Raw genomic sequence first — 23,671 nt, forward strand, 5'->3', positions numbered from 1 at the left:
TGCGACCTTCCACCGGTTACATTAAAGTGTGACATGTTAGGTTAGGTATTACGGAACTTTAATCCATTCAGTGTGGATTTCCTCCCAATATCGAGGACGCACTATTTTCAGCATTACAAAGGTAATTAAAAACCCCCCGGCACAAAAAATAAACTCTAAAAAATAACAAATAATATTTTAAACCTATTATAATTATTATCGTCACATATTTTATGTAAGTTCAAATATTTTTATTTTCCAAGCGTCGTCGCGTCGGAGGACCGCTAAATGAGAAAAACAGGTGTTATCACAGATTGCTACAAATTCGGCGTGATTTTATTTTTAGAGTGCTTTTTTTTAAGTAGGTATAAATATTAGGAAGGTATTCATAGTGATTAGTTAAAGGGCTGACGATCTTCAAACGGCTGATCAGGTCAGGGTTACCTTACCATATACTTTCAATATCATTGAAGTAACACGGTACCAAATTTCGAATCGATAGGACATATGGAAGGTTGTCAGATCCCCTAATCAACTAGAAAAGAGCTGTGATGATCTTCAAACGGCTGAACAGATCTTCAAGAAACATGGCTAAGAACACTCGGGATAAAATTATCTATGACACAAAAAAACTAAACGAAAATCGGTTCACCCGTTTGGGAGCTACGATTCCACAGACAGATACACAGACAGACACGTTAAACTTAATAACCTCTCTTTTTGCTTCGGGGGTTAAAAATAAATATGTTCGATTTTGTTTGTTGATCAAGAATCTTCTTAAGTGTTAAAACTTAAAACGTGTTTTGCAATCTTCTTCTTAAAGATTCATTTGTTTTTCATTTATTTGGTGTAAATAACCGTTGCTTATATCCTGGAACAGAACCAAGTACGGATTTGGTGCCAAACTGACGGCCGTCACCAACATAAAGGTGTTATGGTAATGCTTAGGCATAATAATCCACTACGTATATGGCCACCTACCTAGCCTGAAGGTAAAGCGGCCTATGTGTTCATAGCAGACTTAGCGCCTACGTCTTACTTGCTTCGCAAATCAGATACATGCGTCAGTCACAGCTATGCCATTGCAATTCCATCTACAGTAAACGTTGACGTTGGTAGCCTACGTTTGGCCTAATAACTTTAGGCCCTAAATGTAAATTGAAAGGCAGCTTTTTAAATATGGATATCATTTAGCCTGGTACTTGTACAAGTTTAGTTCATTTTGTATATCCTTAATTAGACATGTGGGTCAAAGTCCAAAGCTTATTACAAAACTGAATTTTAACTCTACATAATTCACTAGATAAGTTTTTCAATAGATGGACAAATATGAAACAAAGAGGTGGCCTATCACATACTTTTTAAAACTACATTTCCATGGAAAATTTTCGGCGGAAAAAACATTTAATTTCTTTTAAATACTCATTAAAAATAGATTTAAACTTTCTATGAAATAAAACAGGGGAGTGAAACAAGGATATCCGCTATCGCCGAAACTTTTCACCAGCACATGTCTTCCGAAAGCTTGCGCCGCGCTGGGAAGACAAGGGGCTGGTTGTCAGCGAGAAAAGGTTAACCAACCTTCGCTTCGCCGATGATATAGTCCTGTTTTCCTCAACAGCATCCGAGCTACATCATATGCTAGAAGACCTTAGCAATGCAAGCCTCAAGGTCGGACTGAAGATGAACATGTCAAAGACCAAAGTGATGTCTAACGGCACAAAACGTAAGATTGAGGTAAACGGAGAGCACATTGCATATGTCCATGAATACCTTTATTTGGGCCAAATAGTCTTTTTCTAGGCGCGACAAGGAAAAGAGGTCGACAGACGGACCGAGAACGCATGGAAGAACTATTGGTCTATGAAAAACCTCATGAAGGGAGACCTACCTCTGTCACTGAAACGTAGGCTCATGGACATGTGCATACTTCCAGTCCTCACTTACGGTGCTCAGACTTGGTCTTTGACAGAAGCTCAGAAGTCCAAACTCGGGGTTTGCCAGAGAGCTATGGAGCGCAGCATATTAGGTGTTAAACTAAGGGATCGCATCCGGAACACCACGCTGCGCTCTAAAACTCAGATTATAGATGTAGCTCGAAAAGCGGCTAAGTTAAAGTAGGCTGGGCATGTTTGCCGCATGCCGAATGACTTGTGGGCCAAGATAACCACAGATTGGGTGCCCACGAGTCAAACCGGGGATTTGGCAGACCTCGTCGGCGATGGCGGAATAACTTAAGACTCCTTTTTGAGGGCCTGGCCGGTCGTAGCTCAAAACCGGGATGAGTGGAAAAAGAGGGGGGAGGCCTTTGCCCAGCAGTGGGACACAATAGGCTCGTTATATATATGAAATAAAAGTGTTGTAAACAATATTCGTAAATCGCCGTCTTTAGCCCACCACTCCAACGTTATTAAAGTAAATTTAGAAAGAAAATACCTGTTTTCCCGCCAAATATTGTCTATGAAAATAAGAGTATACATGTAACATGGTATTTTTTAGAACATATTAACATACAAAATCCTTGATGATGTGTGTGGGTGTCAAACAAACATATTTTAGTTCCCATAACAAATAACACATTCCGCCTTCAAAAATCCTTCGAAATTATAGTTATGGTACCAGACTGTTAAGTATTTGGCGAGTCTATAAGGTTAATAATATGCAGGCATGTCATTCACACCAGCTTCGGCAAACGAACAAGAAAAATATATTATTTGTTTCAACCACTCGATACAATATGGTCGTAACTGAGTTATGTCATAACACAACCTTTTCTTCAACGACGGAAAAACTATATTTAAACACTTGCGTCATTATAATAGCATATGTCTTCGGTAAATAACGTGGGTGTAAACTTGTTAGCAATACTTCGCCATGTTAAAAAACAGTATTGCAAAAAAAAACGAATTACGTCGCTGTTTAACAATGTTTGAAGCTAAGATGACACTAGATAGAATGACACTATATGATGTTTGATTTAATAATAATTCTACACTATGTTTTCCCTCCACTTAAAAGGTTTTTCCATAATATTAGTATTAACGTATTTTAAATAAATACCTAAAATTGTTTTAAAGAATTTTGTAAATAAGACTGATAATAAAAAATCGGAACGTCCGTACTTCGGTTGTTTTTGAGATTTAAAAGTGTAGTGATTTTTGGGGCGATAGAAAAACGCTTGTTAATAAGTGTTAAAAACACGTAAATAAAGTGAACATGAAATCATAATATTAATGAAAAATATACCAACCTTTCAGAATTTAATAAAAAAATAGCCTCAAAGGCTCCGGGATACGATATAAAAAGAGCAGTCAAATTGTCACGAACACTGAATTTTCACTAGAACACTGAATCAATCACAGAAAATACCTCTCGAATAATACCCACTTCACTTCACCACAAGTCGTTTGTTAATAGAACTTTTAAAGAATACTTTTCATTCAGAAAAGTTCGTAAAGTAATTCGGAAATCGTAGGGACGGCACGCGGTCGAGTGAGACAGAGGCGCGTGTGACACGGCGCCGAGCGGCTGTGCCGGAGAGGGGCTATCGTGGAAATGCGTGGTCGCCGGCGCAGCCTTAACCGTCAACCGCTGCCCTCCCAAGGAAAAATATTACGACCTTGCTATTTTGACGAAAAAAAATCGCGTAAACAAATGCAACTGTTAACGTTTATTTGTTATGACACCGAAGGTACTAATGTAATGAACATGTTTATGTGCCTTGCTTAACATAGTACGAAACGATTTTTCATATTCGTGACAACAAACAAAAACGTTTGGCACTGACATATCCGATCTTATCTAGACCTCATATTTGACGTATTTTAATGTTCGAATCGGGCCGTTTTTCAGTTCTGCTACCCAAAGCTTGTCTGGAAGGGATCGCTTCTTAGCGATAAGACCGCCTGTTGTTTACCTCTGCTTGGGTTGCTATTTTCTGTATTGCGGCGTGCAATAAATTGTACATTGCGAATTTCCCGCAACGATTAGACGACCCGAAGGGAGTGTTTTAAATCGACACGAGTTGCGAATTACCTATTGCACATGTATCGTACAACGTTTTACAGTACATATGGCGCTTTAAATTTTCGACATAGTTATGTAATGTCATGTGCTAATTATTGCACTAGTGTGGTAAAGTAGCACCATATGTACTGTAAAGAATATTTGTATTGTATGCAAAATTTATTTTGGTCGTTCTTTACAAACTTTACATTAGTTTCTCATAGTTACCTAGTCAGTGCAGTGACGTACCTGATTTTTTTCAGTTCAAGGCTAGATGCGCTTCACTAATTCGAGTAATTAACTTTGAACCATTGTAATTTGCATTTTAGATACAAACCAATGTTACATTCCAATGGATGACTTTAATTTCCATATATACTTGTACGAGTATAGATTACAGGATAGTGGAATGGAATGCTTTAGGAAGTCATTCCACGCAGCTATTTACAATTAATTTGCCTAAGTAGTGTGTTAAGTAAATGCTAAAGTTTTCCTGATACAGTCACGTCTAAAAATATAAATACAGACAAAGTGCCAAAAATATGTATACACGACCTTATTGGTCATATACTAAGGTAGTGTATACATATTTTTGCCACTTTTTCCGTATCGATATATCGATAGACGTGACTGAACAATCCTGTCTGTATGAGACTTGCATTTTCATACATATTATTTTGATCTTGATATTTTTTTATACCACGTCGATGGCAAACAAGCATACGTCCCGCCTGATGGTAAGCAGTCACCGTAGCCTATGGACGCCTGCAACACCAGAGGTATTACATGCTCGTTGCCGACCTTTTAAAAACCTGTACACTCCTTTTTTGAAGAACCCCATACTATAGCCACTCGGGAAAACCTCGACAGGAAGCTCATTCCACAGCCGAAGCGTTCGCGGGAGGCAATTCCTCTTAAACCGCACAGTACGCGACCATTTAGGTTCTAGGGTGTGAGGATAAACACCCTGCTGACGGTATATGGCATCATGTCAAACAATTCTTCAGAGCACAGTCCATTGTACAAGCGGTAGAACACACAAGAAGGCAAAGTCTCTCCTTAAACTTAAAGGTTAAATAGCGCTTGTGAGTTTGGGATCGTCGACGATTCGTACCTACAGCGCGCCTTTGGACTGAGTCGAATGGTCCGAACTGGCATGCTGGTGCTCCTGCCCAAAGGATATTTAATAGGAGCAGTTACCCATAGTTATTATTTATTTACTCCGGTTTCGAATCACGGTGACAATCTGTTCCACAGCTTTTGTCCTTGCCGTTGTGCAATTGTGTCCAAACTTTCACGTAACTTTTCAGGCATATTACCAGTCGCACTACGAATTGTGGACACACTATTGTCTCATTGGAGTGGCAGTGACTTTGACCTTAGGTTTAATTTGAGAAATAATTCTTATCTATCAATTTTATAGCCCAAGGATCACGCCTGGACGCGTCGTGTTTTACGATGTCGTTCGTGACTTGAATTTATGTGGCGGTTCGTGTTTTCGGATAGCTGTTTGGTTACAATCGGTCTATGATAATTTATTCTGGCTGTTACCCTACCATAAACTTGTTAGAACACGTATTTATGTTAATGTTAGCTGTCAATGCCTATTTGGCAGTCAAAATGTATAAACTACCTAGAAGAAGGTAAATTCGAACTATTTTGATGATAGCTCATGAATCATGAGTAACGACTTTGTGCTAAAGTTACAATGCTGGTGTATGTACATGTAGAATTTAGATATACGAAAATATAACATATGCATTTTGTCACGTCATTGCATGTCACAAAATTTGGTACCGATCTCCGAGGTACCCAAAGACTCACAACGAAACAGGGCGTCTAATAGCATCACCGTGGCGAACTAAAAAAAATAGCATATGACCGATTTGCAAAACCAAAGTGATTCTAAAAATGAAGTTAATCATATTGATGGAAGGAAATATTAAGTTGAAATTGTTACTATACTCGTTACCAAACACCTCTTTTTACTGATATTAGACTACACGCTTACATTAATAGCTATTAATTTATCAGCCCGCAGAGCCATTGTTTTTACATATTTCAATCTAATTGCAAGGAAACAAAGAGGCGACAATTTACCTACATATAGGCATGTGGTCACCGTTGCTGTCAACTCATAGTACTCCTACACATAACATAGTATTATGAATTACACGGAAATGTTCTGCTATTAATGGACAGGGACCTGACTCAGCGACATAATGTCACGATACGTCTCGTGATGACTTTGTTGTGAGCGCGTGTGATGCCTAGATTACATCTCGACATCTACGAGACAAACGTCAAATGCATCTTACAGTTCTAAGCGCTCTTAAGTCATTTTACTTTTAAACCCGAGATCTATAGAGGAATAATTACGAAATCCTTTATATTATATGAAGATCGATCAGAATTGTGCGTTATAGTGCTTTAGATGAAGTCTATTTTGCTAGTGTACATTTATGTAAGATAATATTTTGCGAAAGTTACATACCTACTAATAGATTTTATCCACATTTAGCATTATGCTGCGGACTGGACGCAAGCGACGCGCGGCGCGGCGAGCGGGGCGGCGAGCGGCGCCACTGTCGTCGATTGCATTTGCTACATTGAGCTACTTTTATTATGTATGGGGCCAACACCGAAATTGCGAAAACATTTTTGGCTTTCTCATGCATTTTGTCTGATCATATGTCGATGTTTTTATGGAAAAACGAAACATTTTTCGCGATTTCGGGGATTTGATTTAGCGAAATTAATCGATCGCTGCATTTAAAGCCCCATGGCGGGAGATACTTTATTTATCGTCGTCTAGCACAACAGCCTTACCTGTGAAATTTTCCTGAAATTTCTGAGAGCTATTTCAACTCTTAGAAACATTCCACAACTTTTACTTCTATAACGATGACCATGTGCATCTTATAGCGTCTATAATTAATATAATATAATTATAGGTATTACCTATTGAAGCAAGTGTTCCTTTTTTCGATTTATTCTTGTTACCAGTTCTCTAGTTAAAGGTGTTTAGGCTGGTTATTTAATTAGAGAACTTCAAGCTTTGCCAATCTCGAAGCCCTGATTTGTTTTAATTATTCGATGCACTCAGTAAGGTATATTTAAATTAGTTTACCTCAAAAGTGGTTGTATCTGTACGATTTATTTAAAATGGCAATATATAATTGGCATAGTTATCCATTAATTAACGACCAGTATTCGATGTTCTAGATCTGCGAACTACCTTTAATATCCGATGGTAAGTGACATCCAAAAAGCAATCAAATTAAGTACTCTTGTTAGTTACATTCATACTCAAGGTTACAATGATATATGCTGTTAAATTAGACAAAAGGACAAAAAGTATTCGTGCAAGTGGCCCTAAGTAAACTAAAAGAACATTTTATAAAATAGTTTTATGCAAAACGTGGACAAACTCTGTGCTATGTACTAGTACGAGAATCTAATCTTGTTTCTGTGACCCTGCCGCCAATACTAAAAAACCTATATCTATAGACATTGTAGCCTCGTATTGATATGAGACCGCTTAACAAACAAGAATATCTTAGCTAAACACTTATCGGCGCATTTGTTGCCTAAGGGTTAAGACACACAAACTGCCCGATACAAACAGGTCTGTTTGTTGCCAAGAGGATATTCCGTCAAAAACAATTAACTAGAATACCTATAGACGCTTGATTAGAGCTTCAAAATGATATCATGTGTATGTGTGTATTGTGCCGCGAGCGAATCAATTGTACGCAGTTTGTCAATGTCAAATATTGTAATGCCGCGCAAGAAATTTGACATGTAGAATTTTATTATAACCAGTCAAAACTTTTATTGGTAAGTAATATTCAAAGCTGTGGGCGGGGTATAATTTATGGAGAAGGGATAACTATCAGTGTAATATGGACCGTTTTCCGAAGTCAACAATATACTGAGAGCTTCGTCTATCTATAGGGGTGAACCGTCGTCCGTCTCATTTAGACCTACTGGCTCCAGGGTTGCCAATACACTGGGTGAAATATTTGAAAAACAGTAGCAAACTATAAAACACTAAAATTGGGACTTGGGAATTATGTCATACACCGGCCAACCAGTCGGTTTGTTTGTAACAACAACAAGGGTTTTAGGATATTGATCGAAACTTATTTCTTCATTACTTCAGTTATTTTTTTACTTTCTCTATGAGTTCGGTGATTTTTAGGGTTCCGTAGCCAAATGGCAAAAAACGGAACCCTTATAGGTTCGTCATGTCCGTCTGTCTGTCCGATTATTTTCAGTGTAGATGCTGTGCCGAAATCCCTACGGATGAGGTCGTTTAAGTATATGTATTTATAAATGTTGCTGTGTATTTTCGTCTTACTGTATGGTGCATTTTTATTGACATTCAAAGTAGCCCATGAGAAATAAATTTTAGTAAGTATGTGATTTTTTCTTGGCACCTTCACTGGCCTACAGCAACCGCATGGAACTCTACCTAAAATTGGTCCAGTGGGAGAACCGGCCGCTACAGATGTTATTTATCACGCCGGCCCCAGATGCATGCCGATGAGGCGTGGGTGCATTTTGCATAAACATCAGCGGATGGCATAACACCGCACACCACCAAGTCCCAGACAAGAACTACACGGCCCACGCTACCGACTTGTTAACTAGATAACTATGTTATTATAAATGCTCAATCTCATTGAATGACGATTCGTCAATTACCATTAACCGTGGTGACCATTCACTATAGCGGGTTGAATTGGGTAAAAACCGGGAATGATATGTAAACTTTTCTATACTCATATGTATGTACTAAATAGGAACAGATACAGGTATATTACTATCAGCATGACTGTGGCATAGCTAATATAAATCATACCACTCGTGCGAGGAAGACTGTGGTGCCCTTTGATATAAAGGGTGTTTATTCAACATTTAACCAATGTGGACGATGTGCCCATTATTAAGCAAGGTGATTGTATAAATAATGGATAGGACCTAAAAAATGCTATGTCATATTTGTACGTAACGTACAAATAGCCATGTCAGATAAACGTCAGTCCACACAATACATATGATATGACCATTGGCCGAGGTTTTCGACAGAGGGGTAAGCTCTTAAAGGCGACTCCCGTTGTTAAATCCTCCAAGGTATTAAAATATATAAAATGTATAAAGATGTGTAGATTCGGCTGACAACAGTCAATAATAATACTTATTGTAACCATCATAACCAGTTGTAATTAATTACGGGGAAATAACTAGTTTAGTAAGTATCCTCTCTTAGTTTTATATCGACAACATTTATATCTGACAAGCCAAGTTTTTAAAAATAAAGTCGATGAGAACGTTGCTATTTTGACAAAATTAGTAATGTATCAAGAATGAGGATAAATTGCCAGCAATATATATTGTAAATCAGGTCTATCCAATTCTAAGTATAAGGTCAATGTGCAATGTGGTTATTGAGTCAAAACAAGAAAAAATAATTTATATTCAGACGGCCGATAAAATATCTTGTACGTTTAACTTTATCGACGATATTATAATCTCGCCTTTAGCTTTCAGAAACGATATTTGCTTGTGAGAAAAGTAACTGGCAATAAATGTTAGTAAAATAAATAAAACCTACTCTTTATGTCCTTTTATGAATCCGCTATTGGCGAACTGGTATGCAGATACAATTTAGCGTAAGAAAACACCTGTTGCTCGTTTAGCTTCTGCTGTAACCCCATATTACCGTGTTTATTAATAAATTTGCATTCTGAAAATTATTTGTCTATTGATACCCAATACACATGTTCTAAGATCTTATGGAAATACGAGTAGCACTGAGGTCATCGAAATATGTATAGTAGTATAGAAGAGTAGGTATGACGATCAAAACCTGCCTCATCGATCTAGTATAATCTACAGATAGAGCTACCTAATTATTCAGTGCCATGTGTGAAAAATTAAAAGCTCTTGTCAAACGGATACTAACTAATCACAACACTCCTGTCCTTTTAGACCCGGGTATGTCCTTAAACCACGTCCAAAAGAGAGGTATGGGCATTGTGAATGTGATCTCGCTTTGTGTGGTAGGACACAGCACAGCAAATGTCATTCCAGATCTACAGCAGAGCCCAACTGGGGAAGTACCTCCACCTTACAGAAAACCGCAACCAAATAACACTACCTATAGACCCTACTCATAGTGTTGTGCTCCTGCCGGTGAGTAAGGTTGCCAGAGCTCAACGAGGGTGCGGAGTGTGAAGATCGGCAACGCGCATGTCGGAGACTGCTTACCATCAGGCGGGCCGTATGCTTGTTTGCCACCGACGTAGTATAAAAAAAACAACACAGAAAAGATCTTTTATTGGCGAAACTGATATCTGTGTAGGTAAACATTTTTATATAAAAAATAATAATCATTTTTGTTTTAAAGCGTAGGGAGTCGGGACGCATGTTATATTTGAACGTTATTTTTGTTGAAACACTTGGAACGAAGTTCCTTATCGGACGGATGGCTGGCGGATGGGGGCTGGGCGAAAAAAAGTGTAAGATGTTTCCGTTACGGCCCTCTTTTGTTTAAATTCTTTCTCGAGACTAAGTAACCTAATTTCAGCGACTTACGTATATCCTATAATGGCGCAGTTAGCAAACAATCGCTTAGAAACAGGTGGTAACAGCGACGATCCGGCTTCGATCTCTGGACGTGTATGCAGATATTACTTTTTCTCTTTTTTTTGCACTTGAATTTCATATGATTGACTAAGCGAGTGTGAAGCTCAAACTAAGCGTATCAGTTTCAGTTTGAAAAATTGTTTCTTTATGTTTAGTTGTTCTCCCCGCCTGTAAGTCGCATTTCTGAACTGATATGTGAAATTCTGTGGACATTTTCGTTAATTATTATTTTGTTGATTAAGTTTTTTTTTGTATTTGTTAATCAATACACTACGTTTATCAATAATAATATATTTCGTTCCAACCGAGTGTTCACGACACTCACACACCTTTTTTTACTATTTTTGACATACTCAATATTAGACGGCGGAATACTAAAGTCGTTAGGTAAGTGGTGATGTCAGAGCCAATCCGGACCAGGTAATACTGCAACCCTTTTATGCCAATAAGCGTTTATAAACATATGAATTCAGTGCATTTGAGTGCAAATTAATGATAATGCTGATATGAGAGTGTTTGACCTGCACTCGGATTAAGCGTTTGTTTTTTAACCTGATTTAAAAAAGGACGACGTTCAATGTTTGTATTTTTACATATCTTAAACTATGCTTTGGCTCAGCGATCCAAAATAAATCTTGGCCTCCGAAACGAGAGAACGCCACCTGTCCCAATCCAGCGCGGTTTCCTGCCATCAGGTTGTAGGTGTGATTCTTATCTCTATAGTAACAACGTGTTTCACGATATATTTGGCTACTTTGGCCGTCACTATATATTTCATGCTGACTGTTACGTCCATCAAAATCGACAAGTTTTTAATCGATTCCAGCACAGGACCGTTAGCCGTTAGGCAAGGATTGAGCAACAACGTGGGATATACTCGTAATTCATCTACCGATTAACTCGACTTGTTCCTACCGCTTGTAATCTACTCGCACCAACAGGTATACGATTACCACACGAGGTGTTCGTGGGCTCTTCTCGAGTTTACCCAAATTTTACATGTACCTTGTTTAGTTACTCGTATCGTATTTAGAAATTTAATTAAACTAACTTTCTGCCCTGCCCCGATTCGAACAACTATGAAAACAACCTTCCACCCCCTTGTTAGAAAAAAACACATGTTGGACCCCATCCATCTAAATCGTCTTACGTAATAAATGAATGGCGCCTTACATTAGATCCCCCCGCCTGAAAAGATTAAGCCCGCCTTGGACCAACAATTCTAGGAATTTTTTGTCGCCGGTAAAATGTGGACAGGCCCATTCCTAGATGCTCCGATAGAGTAGCCTACGGCTACTGCGTGAATTTGTAACGCAGGTGTCAAGCCGCTTCGTAAGCGTAACGCTAATGTAAGCGTTGCATTGCATTGTTTTAATTCATCGCATCGCATGGACACGACCACTTACATGTAGGTATCAATGTATCGATAATATAATATGTAAATTGGTTTTTGAAATTTAACTATTAGTTTACGAAGGACAATTTTACTAGGGAGCTTAAATGAAGGTAAACGTCCCAGTGTTTAACATGTTATTGCACAATAGACTTCTTGTTCTAATATTGCTAATGATGCAAGTTTATAGAGGACGTACTGGGAGAGTCACAAGTACTCGGTCGGTACTCTATATTCTAGAAATCAAAAATATTCATCCTTGTATAATCAAAAAGTTACCTGCTACAGATATTTTGCAATTGCCGTGTTTTTGCAGGTACAACTTTCATTAGCCAGACCTTATGCAGAAAAATTATTTCCTTCCGCGTTTAGTGTCTAGAAAAAAAAATACCTACCTAAAAAGATACCTACAAAATGTGGAAATTTTTAATTGAGGATTAATAGTGCGGGTTGTTAATGGATAGGTATTTTCAAATATTATGGGTGTTCACAAACCATATTTATGGTTGTCAGGAATTTCAAAACGTATTTTTAATTTCATCGCATTGCGTACCTGTCTGTCCCTCACGGGCGCACGCGTATGGCCTGTCTATAGAAAATACTAAGTCTATTGTAAACCATAATTTTGTTTACCAATCCATTTGCGAAAGAAGTCAATGTCTAAATAGTCTAGTGTCCTACTCATGCAGTTGAATGATTGTAGGATTACCTAAAGTAAATCTACTTACTGAAAAGCCAGTTTTAATAAACAAATACCTATCTGCACGCATGCCCATAATTTGTAGACGTGTGACAAATTTTGTAGTATTTAAACATATTAATATCCCGCACCGTCCGTACATAAATCACATTTCGCACCGTATTTTATTTAATTTACCGAATAAATGGTTATTACTTTTCACCTGAGTTCCATTAGGTACACCATTTGAATACATATTGGCGTTTCGCGTGTTAGGTACACGCGTTGAATATAATGATAAATCTTTCCACTCGCGATGTGTTGTGTGATCTGTATACATTTAATATAACGACATCAAACATATGGACTGGATTTTTAAGCTCGTAATAATCTAAAAGAAATATATATATATATAATCAACAAATCCGAACGTGTCCTCTGTTAATTACATCATATTGTGACCGATGTGATATTGGATATATACATTATATTATTTGAAAATACATAATAATATATGTCATGTTTGTATTTGTGCCATATACCTATTACGGTTACATATTTGACCCCATAACTAAAAAGCTTTTAGGAATCATTTACAAAAATACTTTAAATAACTATAATTACATATTTAAATATAAATTAAAATTTATGGACATGTCATATGAAGAATACAAAATTTACGTCCAGTTAATTTGCTATTCTATTCGCATATATAAGTACCTAATGTTTTTGCTAATAATTGAAGTAATAATATTATATATAATTAAATCGCACCAGTTTATTATGTAATACATTTTCTTATTATGTAGTTACAAAAGCAAACGATTCAACCATGTAACGAATTTATAACACGCATGTAGCTATTCATGCACGTGACGTCTAACAAAATTAATCGTCTTTTAATGTGTTATTATTCTCACTGCACAAGAAGTCTACCATAAAAACCTGACTAGTAAATATTAAAGTCACAAATTATAGAAAACTGAGATTACACGCAACTGTGTAAATATTTATGAGGGTTCATAAAAAAATAATCAAAGGAAGAAAATCCTTAATGACATTTTTCATAAGTAATATAATTTTGATAAACCTTTAACTATAAGGCTTGCTTATGTTCTAAATTTAGTACGTATGACGTATATGTTAATACTTAGCTTAAGAAAATGTTTGCAACACTCTTCTAGGGTCCATGTGATACTCTGTATTTTTTTATTACATTTCTGTATAATTATGATTAGAGAGTCCACCACCAAAAAGAGTTTGAGAAACATTAGGCTATATTTATGAATATTTACATAATCAGTCGGTTTTTATTTCTAATTCAATGTACCTATCGTTAACCGCTAGAGTTAAAATACTACATATCTTATACAAGCACTAAATAAGCGCCTACAGGCACTTAAAGCTGATAACCAAAACACGCTACATTACCGATCGACCTACTTTGATCGCCCACAGCGCTAAATATCAATTTGCCAGGGTTACCACATTATGTACAAACTTTTCGTTATGTACTATTGCTACTGAAATACCACCCCTATTTTTACAAGCTATTTACTTGGCACACAAAGTTTTACGTGTACGATCAGCAATACTATTCGCTTAGCACGTTAGCCTACAAACTTCTATTCAGGGGGGTCACTTTTTTCTCCAGCTGACTGTACTCGTGTATTTAAAATTGTATGCCAGCTAATTTCCTGTTTTAAGATTTATGTACGATATTTTAATCACTTGCAGGTATTTTATTTATTGTTTGATATATCTATAAGGTTTTTGAAAAAAATAGTTTCGACTGACTCATATGGTCTGGATGAGCATTTGTGTGGGTCTAGAAAATTAAAGTCTGCAATAAATCCATAATTTAATTTAAGGCAACCACTTTTTTCAACAAATGAACATAAGTTGATTTCTGTTGATATTAAGCAATTCAATACCTGCGTTGTTGTTTTTTGTCTTAATTTTTTATTTTATATTCGTGCTTTTAATGTTTATATATGATTAGCATAATAATATTGAATTCGCCACAATATCTACAGCTTGAACATTGAGCATTGCCCTCTTGTATTTTTTTTTTATTACTAAACCTTGATGAGCTCCAAATAATGATTTAAACACTGATGTGAATATATTATTTATATGTTCCACTTTAAGAAATACTTCTTTATAATATTACCTACATAAGTTCTTTAAGTGACTACCCAAACGCAAAACAATTTTTATAATAATAGTCTATGTAAGGTCAATCATGGCTGACCAATTAATCATTATATTCAAAGTACTCTTAAGAAAACTTATAGTACTATAAATACTCGTACAAGCAGTATAACCTTAATGAAATAGGATATGTACCTACCTAGTGGCGTTCATGTCCGAAGTAGTTTTGATAATTGACGCATAGTCGATGAAATACAAGTCTCATTTTAATACCAATTATCAGAATGATTATAAAATGACTTGGCTTTAATTATGAAAAGTTCAATTAAGGAGTTCTTGGTAATAGCAGAGCGTCAACTGAATAAAGCTCTTCCCATGAACTTGCGTACAAAACGGACAATTAAAACCTTCAATTTACGACGGTTTTTGGTACTTATATGCCTATGGAAATGCGATTTTTTTTATGGGAAATTAAACTTTCATGTCCATTCTGTTTATTTCTTGTGGCATTTTCATGAGATTTCCAAGAACTTTTCCAACTTTTTGGCAAATTTCCACAACTTGCACAAAATGTATGTTGAAGCTTTATTACTATTTAGCACAGCTAGGCTCGTCTGTGAATGTGTTTCCACCATACAAAATTATAGTTAAAGAAGTTTGAAGTTAGTTATATTTTTAATTTGTTCAAATATTTTACGATACCTACAACCGAAATGCTATTTGTTTTGAATGCAGGTTAATATTCCATCAAAACGGACTGTATATCCTAATGTACATTGGGCGATACGAGGTTTGCCATGCTGCTTTGCTTTGATTATATAATGAATTTGAATATACGAGTACTATTTGACAGTATCTCAGTAAAATAGTGCCGTTTATGTGCGCGAAGTAATTACAATTAAGTACATATAACTGAACATTAGGTTAGAAGCTAAAGTCGACCATCCAGGAGGAAAGTTATAACTCCCCTAAAATGTATTTCCCGCTATACGACATTTGTTGCAGTGCGTCTCACTCGGAATATATTTATAAATACTTGCGAGATGCAATGCGAATAATGTCAATTCATTAACAGATTTCAAAGTTCGAATGGTATATGTGAACATTGCTACGCCGTTTAGCTATCAAGCTAGCAACATTATTTACTTGTATTTTTTCTTCCTAGACGACAACGACAAAACCTAACAGAATAGTGATCTCATTACAACCCACACTATGAACAATGAACCTCAAATTATAACAGAGATATTGTTACATGACGTTTGCCATTGAAGTATCTGTTCCGAAACTTTAATAATGGGAGACTGGCAGCTCTTAAGTTGGGTTCTCTTCCGGTCAAGTTACAAGTGACTAGCATATTATAATGGTTGTTAAGTTCTATTTTTTTCCATGAAACTGTATAAATATTTAAGAAGTAGAGTTGAGAATACAGACGAATGGTTCCATGCAACTACTCCGGGAGTGCCAGTGGTGTTTGCCAAGTAGAGTTGTTAGAAATAATTATCGTGAATAAATTCAGGGCCCGTACTTTTCATGCCGTTGGCGCAAAAATGACGTAATTTAACATACAGGGAGTTACTACAAATTTAGATAACTTACTTATTGATGGGTATCATAATAAATACTTGTTACGTGAATAAAAGCTTGTTACGCTGTTAAAAACCAAAAATATGTATTATTTCATAAATTAATAATCTATTATTTATTTGTGTGACAATAAAATGAAAGTCAGTTAGACGTTTCTATACTGATTGTCAAGTATATGTATCAGTTACCTAAAGAGGTTGACAAATGATTAATTATTACGAAAATACTAATTGGAATCATACTCTATGTAGCGTGACATCATTTTTCTGTTAACGGCATGAAATGTACGGGCTCTGTGAATAATTTTGCTCTCTCCTTTCATGCCAAAGTATATTCTGTGGTCCTTTAAGGCCTTTTTCTACTTGTCGATTGTAAGTTGAATTATGATTTTGTATACCAAACTCTAATTGCGTACTTTTCATGTATGAGCTCCCAACTCAACTATTATATTCATAAGCAAACGCTGTAGTCAACTGTAATGAAATTGTCCAATCACGTGGCGCCGCGGTCCAGTAGAAAAGACTTAAATGCGTGCTATTAAATGATCCCAAAGGCTTTTGAGGTCGTAAACTTGTATTTGTTAATACCATTTCATCACTACCAACATATTAAAAAAAAAACTACCACATTTGATGTTAGGTAAAATGTACCAATTCCATGGGCTAATGAGTCATATTCATATATTATGCACGCGTTGATATCTTTTGTACTACCGAGATACTTTCCTAATTTTCTTTATTTTTTAGGTTTTATAGTACCGATATAAAAAGTATTATTTTAGATGACCCGTAGAAGAAGTATTGATATAATCAAGCTTTTCAATCTCGTACCTTCATTGGCCTGCTTCTTTCGTGGCCTTAACACTAAATTAGGTACTCGACTGAAACTTTCTCTATTATATCACGATTGTATAAAATACTATCGTGCGAGGTCTATCGAAAATTATGTGTAACTGACAAGGAATAATTTACACATAATAAAAGTGGAACTACAAACACATCTGCAGGGATATAATGGTCGTTGTTGTTTACGTGACAGCGTGATAAAAACGATTTCCGTCACTTTTATTCGCGCGATATTAAAAGAGACGGTTATTTTATCACGTGGATAAGACATCTATCATACGTCTGCGTACATAAATTGGGGGCGACGTAAAATATGGGTTTGAAAAGGGGTCCAATGCTTTAAAATATTTGAGAATCACAATTTTTTTTCATAGGTACATGGCGTTGTTATATTATTATTATACAACAGTATTGAAACTGTTGATGTCGTATAAAATTGCATTGAATTGCATGTAGAATTGCTAATCCTATCAGACAGTATTCAAGGTGACATGCCCTTTTTCACCGCGGTGGTAATTTGCGCGGGGAAATAGGCCCCTGCTCGCCGTGTTACGGCAAAGAACTTGTCACGGGCTCCGATTAAAGTTTTCCGCTACCGCCCAAGTTGTGGCCACTTGTTACAACGTTAAAGGTCAATGGCGCGTGTCGTGCCACCAAAACGCTACTCCGCGTAGGCGCAGCGTCAAGCGGGGCGTGGGCATGCGCGAATTTGGCAAAACGCGCAAACGGGCCGAGAAAAAAAAAAACTACTGGTGCCAGGGCCGTATTTTAATAGATAAATAATCCAAACAGATCCTATTTTTGGGCAGTCGTATAAAAACAGAGTATATAATTAACTAACACAAGTATTAATATTATAATAATAATAATAATAAAATTCTTTATTGTGCACTACTAAAGAAATACTCATATTACAAACAAAGACAGGACTTAAATTAGTAGGTAACAACAGGCGGACTTATCGCTATAAAGCGATCTCTTCCAGACAACCTTCAGATAGCGAACCGGTGGCAAGAAATAGGCTATTGGGCAGTGCAAAACAACAATAAAACAAGTATACTTATAATATGTTAATTTTAAATTATAAACTACAAACAATAAAACATACACTACATAAACTACACAAATTATTTAAATTACAATAATACACTACATAAACCTACATAAATAAATATTAAGCATTCTAGGGAGTGAAGTAACAACCAGGTAGAGAAAATAAAGGAGAATTTAATTACATGAATAAAATGACCAAGACTAAGAAAGTGATAAATAATGCTCTTTAAGACGTTTTTTAAAAATGGTTAAGGATTGAGCTCGTTTTATATCAATGGGCAAAGCATTCCACATTCTTACAGACTGGAAAGTGAAGGATTTGATGTAGAACTTACTAGATGACCGAGGGGGAGCAAGAAGAAGATTTTGAGAACACCTAACAGACGAAAGAAAACTAAACCGCTTTTTAAGGTAACCAGGAGTATTAGGAATAAATAAGGTACTGTAGAGAAGAGAAAGGATATGCGTATTACGTCGAAAACGTATCGGTAACCACTTGAGCTGTGACCGAAAGCTGGAGACATGGTCAAATTTCCGTAGCCCAAAAATGAAACGAATGCACACATTTTGAAGACGTTCAAGCTTGTTTAATTGCTCTTCTGTAAGATCGAGATAAGATATGTCAGCATAGTCTAGAATAGGAAGAAGAAGTGATTGCGCCAGCGCAATTTTAGTGGCAAGCGGTAAAAAGTTGCGGAGACGCCTAAGCGATCCCACGGCAGCAAAAATTTTTCGTCCAACCTCATTAAGTTGCGGACCCCAAGAAAGAGTACGATCCAAAATCACTCCCAGATTCTTAACTTGGGACGAGTACGGGATCTGGACCCCATCGAATAAGATAGGAGGCAGACTCTCAAAATTCACCTTTGCTATATTCATAGGGCTACCAATAATAATGACTTGAGTCTTCGCAGGATTAACTTTAATTCCATAACAGGAGAAAATCATCATTTATAAATATTTGTTAATAGATAAATACGATATTTTCATGAACGATACTTTCAATCTACAAAACTGATGCATGAGCAAGCCCTAAAAATTAGATCGAGTCGCAATCGCAATCAATGGCATAACGCTTGACACCATGAAGATAAGGATTAAAGCGCACTAGAGTAGCCTCTTACTATACACAGTATACACTCAACAACCATGATTGATGAATGTTATCTCGTCGCACTAAGGTTTACAATTAGTGAGTGAACTGTGTCAACGATGATAACATAATGTGAAACAATGAGCTTTTGTAGTTCCTTAATCCTCTGAATGCGCCCCAGTAACGTGTTAAATGCCGTGACTCATGGCACCTGATTAAGCTACTATTGACCAAATTTAGAGGAAATGTTAGCAGCATTTAGCAAATACAAAGAACTAATAACACATTTGCGAAATTAGTGTCTTGGATTTAATGTTCTATCGTGATACGTGAATCATCATTTTCAATCCGGCCAACCTAGTCAAATGTGGAAACTATCATTTTAATGGACTTAAAAAATATAGTATTCAATTATGTTGTATTTTTTAAATATCTCTAATTGATATGTAATAAAGTACAAATAGTAAACATAATGCAAATGTTTATGAACCTTATCAACCTTATGTATTATCATATTTTAACATCATTTTAACGCTCAAAAATATTGATTGTTATGTTATGTACCATCAGCCGTAAAAGTGCTCACTCTACCTGCAGCTCACTGTACCTATGTACCTAAACTACCTAAGTGCTCGGAACAAAGCATTCTGCCTAACGCATTATTTAATTATAGCAATAATTACACTCGCTTAATAGGTGCATATACGACTGGCACAGAATGTTTCATCGTGGTATCATCCTCGTAATTACATTCTTAATAACCCGTTACAGTAGTATAATGCTTAGTTAATATAAAATCTTTAGTGGTCGTTTAAAGGACTACGACTTCTAATAAACACGAAGAATTTATAGTTTTCCGGAAAAGACGTCTATAAATGTATGAATAATACCATATTAGGTAAGGAACATGTTTCAAGGTACGACCTCCGCAATCTGATATAAAATTATCAAGATGGGTATGACGGGCAACGGGCATATAATGCGCGCCAAGAGACTACTCTTATAATTTGCAAAGAACAGTGAGTTACTGATATCTTAATTTATCTTAGTGTAGAGGTGCACTTCTGTTCTAAGATTAATAATTATAAAGAGGTCCGCATACTGTGCGCGAGCTATTATAAATTATAACTAAACATTAGTTAGCTAAAGCCGGCTAACCAGAAGAACTCATATTTATCACTTATTTACCATAAACAAATTTAAGAGGAAATAGCAAAGAATAGCTTTGCAATACTAACAAAATAACATATATATAATAAACATTTCGGGAGAAAACGGTTTCCAATACTTCTTCAGCATAATATATTCTAGGTATAGGTTTCACTTTTTAAATATATAAGGAAATTTCGAAAAAAAAAATGAAACCTATAAACCTAGTTTTTCATTGTGTCAATAACATACTAAACAAATATGGAGTATGGAAAATATTAAGAAGTGGAAAAAACGTTTACCCTTTTTTATGGACGAGTATGGCCTATACTTGTCTCTTAATAGATAGAATACTACATAAGAACAATTATAAAAATTCGTCAACTAAGTATAAGTCAAACTTAAGCAAAAGCATGTTATAAATAATTTGCGATTGATTTAAAATTTTCCGCGGTTATCCAAGACTCACGACATGCTAATACATGATGTAAGGTCGCATAATTAACGTGAGATCACCACGTCCTCGGTGTCGCAAAGGTATTGTCAGCATTGTCCCACACTGTCAAGTTTACGGTCGAAAGTGTAGTCACACGTGTTTTTTAATGAGGGTTGAGAGATTGCTCGTTAATCTTGCTGTAGACCTAGACGAGTGTATAATATGGACTAATAGTACCGATAAAAATTGCGTGGCGTCATCGTCACATTAGCGAAGGCTCGGTTCCATATATTTTTCAAAGCACTGTGATTAATCGATTATTTTTAATCTCTAAAATGCAAAGCCATCCACTGTAGCCTCCAAAATTAGATAAACTGACGCGTATGCATGCATAATTTAATAAGATTACAACATTACTTTTCTATCATATTTTTATACCTTCTTATATAAAATTTCATGCAAAAATATGTCCGAATCAAAACAAATATAAAAGTTGTCCTGGATTGATGTGGTAAACTCACACCGTAAAACAAATAGATTTATATTTATCCATATGGTTGACTTGTAAAAGTTATAAAGAATGCCTTAGGCATTAGGTCCGCGATTTGTATTTATTTTTATTGTACAATAAATAGCCGTTGTTGCAGACCATTACGGACCACGATGTTGTCAGAAGTGTTCGTGATGAAAACTTTGCATGGAGATATGCAGTTTATGTTATTTACTTGTCTCTGCTGTGTGTTATAGAATAATTAGGTGCACTCTGTGAAACTAAAGGCGCTACTGTGGCGGTAGTGCATTTATATCTAAATAAGTACATGTATTAAGATCATCAACAATGAAATACAGTCCAAAAGGAAAAGGATAAACTAAATTGTAGTTGTGTTTTTGGTGGGGTCAAACGTCTAAAAAGCGCCAGGGATTCAAAATAGGCCCACGCGCCGGTATAATCCTTGCCAAAACGGAAACAATTACGTAAAGACACGTAAAAGCAACTTTAGATGTAAAGCAACCGTATTCGTCATATCCCAGTATCTGATGCGTTTACGAGACAAATCGCTAAGCAGATAAGGGAGGTCATTACACTTAACTCACAAGAATAAGCTTAACGGACATATTTTTGCTACTGAAGCTCAGCTTTTTATACAGCAGCGTAGGATAGGCATGCCATCGTGTGGGTTTCGCAAGGCTTTAAGTCATAATTCAATTCAAATGGAAACTATTATGGATTGCGAAAGAGTTAAAAGCGCTGCCATCGATAATGTGTCTAATCTTGAGAATAATCACCGCTTCATATGGAATTAGAACCCGTTTTGGAGCATTCCACGAAATTGTATGTCATTGTCCCGTACAAATACGAATTTTATGAAGAATTGCAGATATACTAGAAGTCCTTAAAACTTTCAAGAAAAGAGCGTAATTCCATCTTAAAGGCTGGCAACGCACTAACAACCCCTCTGGTGTTGCAGGTGTCCATGGGCGGCGGTAATCGCTTACCATCGGGTGATCCGTCTGCTCGTTTGCCTCCTGTATCATAAAAAAAAGAAAAAAGTGTAGGTAATATACGATATAAAATGCGTTTGTACGGGACAACTCATTAAACGCCCCTTTTGAACGTAATTTGATTGACACCATCGCCACTGAGACGAACCGTACCCCTAGTGTAAATTTAGTCGATAGCGAAACGTGACGTACGCGTTTGCGTTAAGTCTCATTTTGTATGGGTTTTTGAACAGCGCGCCAAGCGGGACGTTTTGGAAAGTCAAAAATCTCATACAAAATGACACTTAACGCAAACGCATACGTCACGTTTCGCTGTCGAAAATATTTACACTAGGGGTACTGATCACAGCTACTAATACGACAGATGAACATGAAGAAAAATATCGTCTTGGAAAGCTTGCCACCTACAAGAGAAACCAATTTAAAATGGGATCATAACCCTCACGAACTTCTCTTTTGGTATTTTTTGTTGCAATTTTATACTGCGAAAAACCGCAAACGTTATAAAAACATAAATATTTCTTTCATCACGCCTCATCCATTCATCAAAACATGGGAAAACACTTGGAATTCGAGATCATCCGTATTCATCACCCCCGAATCACGTCGGCCGCAGCCTGCCATTCATCTTGCTCATCGCGCTGACGGCAGATACAAAGATTGCGCTCTCAACTTTATATCACGGAGGTATATATACCTCCTAGACTGTATACAGTCAGCATCAATAGTAACGGATGAAAAAATGCGCAAAGAAGTATCTGCCACCCTCGAATACTTTTCCAAACAGTGACATATGTACTCGTATCTAGACAGTTCGCGTTCAAAAAAATCTGCTAGTCTACTTGTTCTACAGATAGAAACATTTCTATTTATTTAGGCTGTTAGATAATTGTAGATGTTTTTGGCGCGTTATCTGATACACTACTTTTGATGCTGCCTGTGCATAGAATCAGATAGTACTGTCACGTTTGCGACACGAACAGTTGATCATAGGCGACTGGAGCAAACGGTCCGAAAGACAGGATCAAACTAGAGGACTGTGCCTCACACTATTTACAATACCGTCATAAATTTACATGACATAAACCCCGTAAAAACTTTAGTGGTGCCGTCAGATACTTAACCAATACTTATCAGCTAA

General features: G+C 36.4%; 1 protein-coding gene across 1 annotated transcript in view; it reads right to left on the reverse strand.

Annotated features, from left to right (window-relative positions):
• The window catches only part of LOC133524180 (zinc finger CCCH domain-containing protein 13), a 155,264-nt gene extending 151,793 nt beyond the window's left edge, over window positions 1-3,471 (reverse strand). The window contains exon 1 of the mRNA XM_061860051.1: window positions 3,230-3,471. The gene's annotated coding sequence lies outside the window, so the exon portion shown is untranslated. The remainder of the gene's footprint in view (window positions 1-3,229) is intronic.
• Between the last annotated feature and the right edge of the window lie 20,200 nt (window positions 3,472-23,671).

This window comes from Cydia pomonella, chromosome 13 (genome assembly GCF_033807575.1).
Source record: "Cydia pomonella isolate Wapato2018A chromosome 13, ilCydPomo1, whole genome shotgun sequence".
Taxonomy (NCBI): domain Eukaryota; kingdom Metazoa; phylum Arthropoda; class Insecta; order Lepidoptera; family Tortricidae; genus Cydia; species Cydia pomonella.